Below are 8,748 nucleotides of genomic sequence, written 5' to 3'. Positions count from 1 at the left end.
AAAGCCATTTTTCAAAAATGTAATAAAAACGTGACATATGATGAAATAATGTAAAGGAGGACGTGAAAAACACTCCAGAAAGGTTTTTTTTGGAAAAAAAACATCATGAATTTTGGCGTAAAAAAACTGCCTTACTATACTATGTCGAAAAAAAATGCGATTTTTCAAACATGTTGTAAAAACGTGCCACATGATGAAATAATGTAAAGGAGGCCGCGAAAAACACTCCAGAAAGGTTTTCTTTTAAAAAAATATCATCATGAATTTTGGCGCAAAAAAAACGCCTTACTATACTATGTCGAAAAAAAAAGTCATTTTTCAAAAATGTAATAAAAACGTGACATATGATGAAATAATGTAAAGGAGGGCGTGAAAAACACTCCAGAAAGGTTTTTTTTGAAAAAAAAACATCATGAATTTTGGCGTAAAAAAACTGCCTTACTATACTATGTCGAAAAAAAATGTGATTTTTCAAACATGTTGTAAAAACGTGCCACATGATGAAATAATGTAAAGGAGGCCGTGAAAAACACTCCAGAAAGGTTTTCTTTGAAAAAAAAATCATCATGAATTTTGGCGCAAAAAAAACGCCTTACTATACTATGTCGAAAAAAAATGCGATTTTTCAAACATGTTGTAAAAACGTGCCATATGATGAAATAATGTAAAGGAGGCCGTGAAAAACACTCCAGAAAGGTTTTCTTTGAAAAAAAAATCATCATGAATTTTGGCGCAAAAAAAACGCCTTACTATACTATGTCGAAAAAAAATGTCATTTTTCAAACATGTTGTAAAAACGTGCCATATGATGAAATAATGTAAAGGAGGCCGTGAAAAACACTCCAGAAAGGTTTTCTTTGAAAAAAAAATCATCATGAATTTTGGCGCAAAAAAAACGCCTTACTATACTATGTCGAAAAAAAAATGGATTTTTCAAACATGTTGTAAAAACGTGCCATATGATGAAATAATGTAAAGGAGGCCGTGAAAAACACTCCAGAAAGGTTTTCTTTGAAAAAAAAATAATCATGAATTTTGGCGCAAAAAAAACGCCTTACTATACTATGTCGAAAAAAAAATGCGATTTTTCAAACATGTTGTAAAAACGTGCCATATGATGAAATAATGTAAAGGAGGCCGTGAAAAACACTCCAGAAAGGTTTTCTTTGAAAAAAAAAATCATCATGAATTTTGGCGCAAAAAAAACGCCTTACTATACTATGTCGAAAAAAAATGCGATTTTTCAAACATGTTGTAAAAACGTGCCATATGATGAAATAATGTAAAGGAGGCCGTGAAAAACACTCCAGAAAGGTTTTCTTTGAAAAAAAAATCATCATGAATTTTGGCGCAAAAAAACGCCATACTATACTATGTCGAAAAAAAATGCGATTTTTCAAACATGTTGTAAAAACGTGCCATATGATGAAATAATGTAAAGGAGGCCGTGAAAAACACTCCAGAAAGGTTTTCTTTGAAAAAAAAATCATCATGAATTTTGGCGCAAAAAAAACGCCATAGCTATACTATGTCGAAAAAAAAATGCGATTTTTCAACATGTTGTAAAAACGTGCCATATGATGAAATAATGTAAAGGAGGCCGTGAAAAACACTCCAGAAAGGTTTTCTTTGAAAAAAAAATCATCATGAATTTTGGCGCAAAAAAAACGCCATAGTATACTATGTCGAAAAAAAATGCGATTTTTCAAACATGTTGTAAAAACGTGCCATATGATGAAATAATGTAAAGGAGGCCGTGAAAAACACTCCAGAAAGGTTTTCTTTGAAAAAAAAATATCATGAATTTTGGCGCAAAAAAACGCCATAGTATACTATGTCGAAAAAAATATGCGATTTTATAACATGTTGTAAAAACGTGCCATATGATGAAATAATGTAAAGGAGGCCGTGAAAAACACTCCAGAAAGGTTTTCTTTGAAAAAAAAATCATCATGAATTTTGGCGCAAAAAAAACGCCATAGTATACTATGTCGAAAAAAAATGCGATTTTCAACATGTTGTAAAAACGTGCCATATGATGAAATAATGTAAAGGAGGCCGTGAAAAACACTCCAGAAAGGTTTTCTTTGAAAAAAAAATTCATCATGAATTTTGGCGCAAAAAAACGCCTACTATACTATGTCGAAAAAAAAAGTCATTTTCCAACATGTTGTAAAAACGTGCCATATGATGAAATAATGTAAAGGAGGCCGTGAAAAACACTCCAGAAAGGTTTTCTTTGAAAAAAAAATCATCATGAATTTTGGCGCAAAAAAACGCCATAGTATACTATGTCGAAAAAAATATGCGATTTTTCAACATGTTGTAAAAACGTGCCATATGATGAAATAATGTAAAGGAGGCCGTGAAAAACACTCCAGAAAGGTTTTCTTTGAAAAAAAAAATCATCATGAATTTTGGCGCAAAAAAAACGCCATAGTATACTATGTCGAAAAAAAATGCGATTTTTCAACATGTTGTAAAAACGTGCCATATGATGAAATAATGTAAAGGAGGCCGTGAAAAACACTCCAGAAAGGTTTTCTTTGAAAAAAAATCATCATGAATTTTGGCGCAAAAAAAACGCCATAGTATGTCGAAAAAAAAATGTCGATTCTTCAACATGTTGTAAAAACGTGCCATATGATGAAATAATGTAAAGGAGGCCGTGAAAAACACTCCAGAAAGGTTTTCTTTGAAAAAAAAATTATCATGAATTTTGGCGCAAAAAAACGCCATAGTATACTATGTCGAAAAAAAAATGCGATTTTTCAACATGTTGTAAAAACGTGCCATATGATGAAATAATGTAAAGGAGGCCGTGAAAAACACTCCAGAAAGGTTTTCTTTGAAAAAAAAATCATCATGAATTTTGGCGCAAAAAAAACGCCATAGTATACTATGTCGAAAAAAAAATGCGATTTTCAACATGTTGTAAAAACATGCCATATGATGAAATAATGTAAAGGAGGCCGTGAAAAACACTCCAGAAAGGTTTTCTTTGAAAAAAAAATCATCATGAATTTTGGCGCAAAAAAAAACGCCTTACTATACTATGTCGAAAAAAAAATGCAATTTTTCAACATGTTGTAAAAACGTGCCATATGATGAAATAATGTAAAGGAGGCCGTGAAAAACACTCCAGAAAGGTTTTCTTTGAAAAAAAAAATCATCATGAATTTTGGCGCAAAAAAATGCCACAGTATACTATGTCGAAAAAATGTCATTTTTCAACATGTTGTAAAAACGTGCCATATGATGAAATAATGTAAAGCAGGCTGTGATCTGTCATAGTGTAGCATGTTCACTCTTATAACATCATAGTATAGCATGTTGCTCTAAAAGCGTCATAATATAGAATGTCGCTCTAAAAATGTCATAGTATAGCATGTCGCTCAAAAAACGTCATAGCATAGCATGTCGCTCTAAAAACGTCATAGTATAGCATGTCGCTCTAAAAACGTCGGAGTTTAACATGTCGCTCTAAAAACGTCATAGTATAGCATGTTACTCTAAAATCATCATAGTATAGCATTTATTGCTCTAAAACGTCATAGTATAGCAATGTCGCTCTAAAAATGTCAGATCTAGCCTTTGTTCCAAAAACATCATCGTATAGCATGTTCGCTATAAAAATGTCATATATGGCAATGTCACTCTAATATCATCATAGTATAATGCATGTTTGGCTCTAAATGTCATAGTAGGCAAGTCGCTCTAAAAACGTCATAGTATAGGCATGTCACTCAAAAATGCATATTATAGCAGTGAAATAATGCAAAGCACCTTTAAAAAAAACACTCCAGAAAGGTTTTTCTTTGAAAAAAAATCATCATGAATTTTGGCGCAAAAAAACGCCATAGTATACTATGTCGAAAAAAAAATGCGATTTTTCAACATGTTGTAAAAACGTGCCATATGATGAAATAATGTAAAGGAGGCCGTGAAAAACACTCCAGAAAGGTTTTCTTTGAAAAAAAATCATCATGAATTTTGGCGCAAAAAAACGCCATAGTATACTATGTCGAAAAAAAAAATGCGATTTTTCAACATGTTGTAAAAACGTGCCATATGATGAAATAATGTAAAGGAGGCCGTGAAAAACACTCCAGAAAGGTTTTCTTTGAAAAAAAAAATCATCATGAATTTTGGCGCAAAAAAACGCCATAGTATACTATGTCGAAAAAAAAAATGCGATTTTTCAACATGTTGTAAAAACGATGCCATATGATGAAATAATGTAAAGGAGGCCGTGAAAAACACTCCAGAAAGGTTTTCTTTGAAAAAAAAATCATCATGAATTTTGGCGCAAAAAAAACGCCATAGTATACTATGTCGAAAAAAAAATGCGATTTTTCAACATGTTGTAAAAACGTGCCATATGATGAAATAATGTAAAGGAGGCCGTGAAAAACACTCCAGAAAGGTTTTCTTTGAAAAAAAAATCATCATGAATTTTGGCGCAAAAAAACGCCATAGCATACTATGTCAAAAAAAAAATGGCATTTTTCAACATGTTGTAAAAACATGCCATATGATGAAATAATGTAAAGGAGGCCGTGAAAAACACTCCAGAAAGGTTTTCTTTGAAAAAAAATCATCATGAATTTTGGCGCAAAAAAAAACGCCATAGTATACTATGTCGAAAAAAAAATGCGATTTTTAAACATGTTGTAAAAACGTGCCATATGATGAAATAATGTAAAGGAGGCCGTGAAAAACACTATGGTAAGGTTCTCTTTGAAAAAAAAATCATCATGAATTTTGGCGCAAAAAAAAACGCCATAGTATACTATGTCGAAAAAAAAGTGATTTTTCAACATGTTGTAAAAACGTGCCATATGATGAAATAATGTAAAGGAGGCCGTGAAAAACACTCCAGAAAGGTTTTCTTTGAAAAAAAAATCAGCATGAATTTTGGCGCAAAAAAATGCCATAGTATACTGTGTCGAAAAAAAAAACCCGACATTGCTCTGAAAACGTCACAGTATAGCATGTCGCTCTAAAAACGTCATAGTATAGCCTTTGGTCCAAAAAACGTCATAGTATAGCATGTCGTCCAAAGAACATCATAGTATAGTGTGTCGCTCTTAAAACGTCATAGTATAGCATGTCGCTCTAAAAACGTCATAGTATAGCCTTTGGTCCAGAAAACGTCATAGTATAGCATGTGGCTCAAAAAACGTCATATTTTAGCATGTCGTCCAAAAAACGTCATAGTATAGCATGTCACCCAAAAAATGTCATCGTATAGCATGTCGCTCTAAAAACATCATAGTATAGAATGTCGCTGTAAAAACGTCATAGTGAAGCATGTCACCCAAAAAACGTCATAGTATAGCATGTCGCTCTTAAAACGTCATAGTATTGCATGTCGCTCTAAAAACGTCATCGTATAGCATGTCCCTCTAAAAACATCATAGTATAGCCTTTGGTCCAAAAAACGTCATAGTATAGCATGTCACTCTAAAAGTGCAATAGTATAGCATGTCGCTCTAAAAACGTCATAGTATAGCATGTCGTCCAAAAAACATCATCGTATAGCACGTCGCTCTTGAAATGTCACAGTATAGCCTTGTCGATCTAAAAACGTCATAGCATGTCGCTCTAAAAACATACTATAGCATGTCGCTCTTAAAAACGTCATAGTATAGCCTTTGTTCCACAAAACGTCATAGTATAGCATGTCGTCCAACAAACATCATAGTATAGCATGTCGCTCTAAAAACGTCATAGTATAGCATGTTGCTCTATAAACGTCATAGTATGGCATGTCGCTCTAAAAACGTCATAGTATAGCATGTCGCTCAAAAAACGTCATAGTATAGCATGTCGCTCTAAAAACGTCATAGTATAGCCTTTGGTCCACAAAACGTTATGTCCTGGCTGTCTGAAGTAGGTGAGGAGCAACAGAAAAACAGTCCAAACGCTGGTTTGCAGAGGGTTAGACGAGTATTTATTTGAAAGAGGAAGTTTACAACAGCACAACATGTGAGGGGGTTAAAAGCAAATGGGTGTTAGTAAAATAAGAAGAAATAAACAGAACTAAAAGTGAACTTCACGTTGACATTGATGGACATTCCAACCATGAACTAAGTAAAAGATAATCAATACAAAAAACAACTCTTCCTGTTCACCTCTTAAAACCCCAAAACACACCACAGTAGCATCCTAAACTAAAACTACCAATGGGTTCCCTGTTTTCCTTTGTGAACAATTCAAAGGTCCCTCTCTGTCTCCCCACACATCCACCAACCACTGGAACACATCTCCAAAGTTCTGCCCGGCCAGCTCAGCTTCCCCTCAGAAGAAGTGCCGCCACCCGCCAGATGAAGGAGCCTTTTGAGAGGCAGCTGGCATCGTGATTGGACTGTACTTTGGTCTGTTCCAATCCAGATTCAGCTCCAGAGACGGCAGGCGGGACGAGTCAACGGAGGCCGGGTGGACGTAGGCATGCAGCTGAGTCGAAAAAAAAAAGTGATTTTTCAACATGTTGTAAAAAACGTGCCATACGATGAAATAATGTAAAGGAGGCCGTGAAAAACACTCCAGAAAGGTTTTCTTTGAAAAAAAAAATCATCATGAATTTTGGCGCAAAAAAAGCCATAGTATACTATGTCGAAAAAAAAAACCCGACATTGCTCTGAAAACGTCACAGTATAGCATGTCGCTCTAAAAACGTCATAGTATAGCATGTCACTCAAAAAATGTCATAGTATAGCGTGAAATAATGCAAAGCACGCTGTAAAAAAACACTCCAGAAAGATTTTCTTTGAAAAAAAAAAATCATCGTGAATTTTGGTGCAAAAAAACGCCATAGTATGTCGAAAAAAAATGTCATTCTTCAACATGTTCTAAAAACATGCCATATGATGAAATAATGTAAAGGAGGCCGTGAAAAACACTGCAGAAAGGTTTTCTATGAAAAAAAATCATCATGAATTTTGGCGCAAAAAAACGTCATAGTATACTATGTCGAAAAAAAATGCGATTTTTCAACATGTTGTAAAAACGTGCCATATGATGAAATAATGTAAAGGAGGCCGTGAAAAACACTCCAGAAAGGTTTTCTTTGAAAAAAAAATGATCATGAATTTTGGCGCAAAAAAATGCCATTGTATACTATGTCGAAAAAAAAATGCAATTTTTCAACATGTTGTAAAAACATGCCATATGATGAAATAATGTAAAGGAGGCCGTGAAAAACACTCCAGAAAGGTTTTCTTTGAAAAAAAAATCATCATGAATTTTGGCGCAAAAAAAAACACCTTACTATACTATGCCGAAAAAAAAATGCAATTTTTCAACATGTTGTAAAAACGTGCCATATGATGAAATAATGTAAAGGAGGCCGTGAAAAGCACTCCAGAAAGGTTTTCTTTGAAAAAAAAAATCATCATGAATTTTGGCGCAAAAAGATGCCACAGTATACTATGTCGAAAAATGTCATTTTTCAACATGTTGTAAAAACATGTCATATGATGAAATAATGTAAAGCAGGCTGTGATCTGTCATAGTGTAGCATGTCACTCTTATAACATCATAGTATAGCATGTTGCTCTAAAAGCGTCATAATATAGAATGTCGCTCTAAAAATGTCATAGTATAGCATGTCGCTCAAAAAACGTCATAGCATAGCATGTCGCTCTAAAAACGTCATAGTATAGCATGTCGCTCTAAAAACGTCGGAGTTTAACATGTCGCTCTAAAAACGTCATAGTATAGCATGTTACTCTAAAATCATCATAGTATAGCATGTTGCTCTAAAAACGTCATAGTATAGCATGTCGCTCTAAAAATGTCAGTCTAGCCTTTGGTCCAACAAACATCATCGTATAGCATGTCGCTCTAAAAATGTCATAGTATGGCATGTCACTCTAAAATCATCATAGTATAGCATGTTGCTCTAAAAATGTCATAGTATGGCATGTCGCTCTAAAAACGTCATAGTATAGCATGCCGCTCTAAAAATGTCAGAGTCTAGCCTTTGGTCCAACAAACATCATCGTATAGCATGTCGCTCTAAAAATGTCATAGTATGGCATGTCACTCTAAAATCATCATAGTATAGCATGTTGCTCTAAAAATGTCATAGTATGGCATGTCGCTCTAAAAACGTCATAGTATAGCATGTCACTCAAAAAATGTCATAGTATAGCATGAAATAATGCAAAGCACGCTGTAAAAAAAACACTCCAGAAAGATTTTCTTTGAAAAAAAAATCATCGTGAATTTTGGTGCAAAAAAACGCCATAGTATGTTGAAAAAAAAAATGTCATTCTTCAACATGTTGTAAAAACATGCCATATGATGAAATAATGTAAAGGAGGCCGTGAAAAACACTCCAGAAAGGTTTTCTTTGAAAAAAAATCATCATGAATTTTGGCGCAAAAAAACGCCATAGTATACTATGTCGAAAAAAAAATGCGATTTTTCAACATGTTGTAAAAACGTGCCATATGATGAAATAATGTAAAGGAGGCCGTGAAAAACACTCCAGAAAGGTTTTCTTTGAAAAAAAAATCATCATGAATTTTGGCGCAAAAAAACGCCATAGTATACTATGTCGAAAAAAAAATGCAATTTTTCAACATGTTGTAAAAACATGCCATATGATGAAATAATGTAAAGGAGGCCGTGAAAAACACTCCAGAAAGGTTTTCTTTGAAAAAAAAATCATCATGAATTTTGGCGCAAAAAAACGCCATAGTATACTATGTCGAAAAAAAATGCGATTTTTCAACATGT

At 33.7% G+C, this 8,748-nt stretch overlaps 1 long non-coding RNA gene across 1 annotated transcript in view; it reads left to right on the top strand.

Annotated features, from left to right (window-relative positions):
- The window catches only part of LOC129350891 (uncharacterized), a 13,680-nt gene extending 4,932 nt beyond the window's left edge, over positions 1 to 8,748 (top strand). Inside the window, exon 4 of the long non-coding RNA XR_008604466.1 lies at positions 6,225 to 8,748. This is a non-coding gene — a long non-coding RNA (uncharacterized LOC129350891). The remainder of the gene's footprint in view (positions 1 to 6,224) is intronic.

This window comes from Amphiprion ocellaris, chromosome 17 (genome assembly GCF_022539595.1).
Source record: "Amphiprion ocellaris isolate individual 3 ecotype Okinawa chromosome 17, ASM2253959v1, whole genome shotgun sequence".
NCBI classification, from domain to species: domain Eukaryota; kingdom Metazoa; phylum Chordata; class Actinopteri; family Pomacentridae; genus Amphiprion; species Amphiprion ocellaris.
This window is presented reverse-complemented; position numbering and strand designations above follow the sequence as displayed.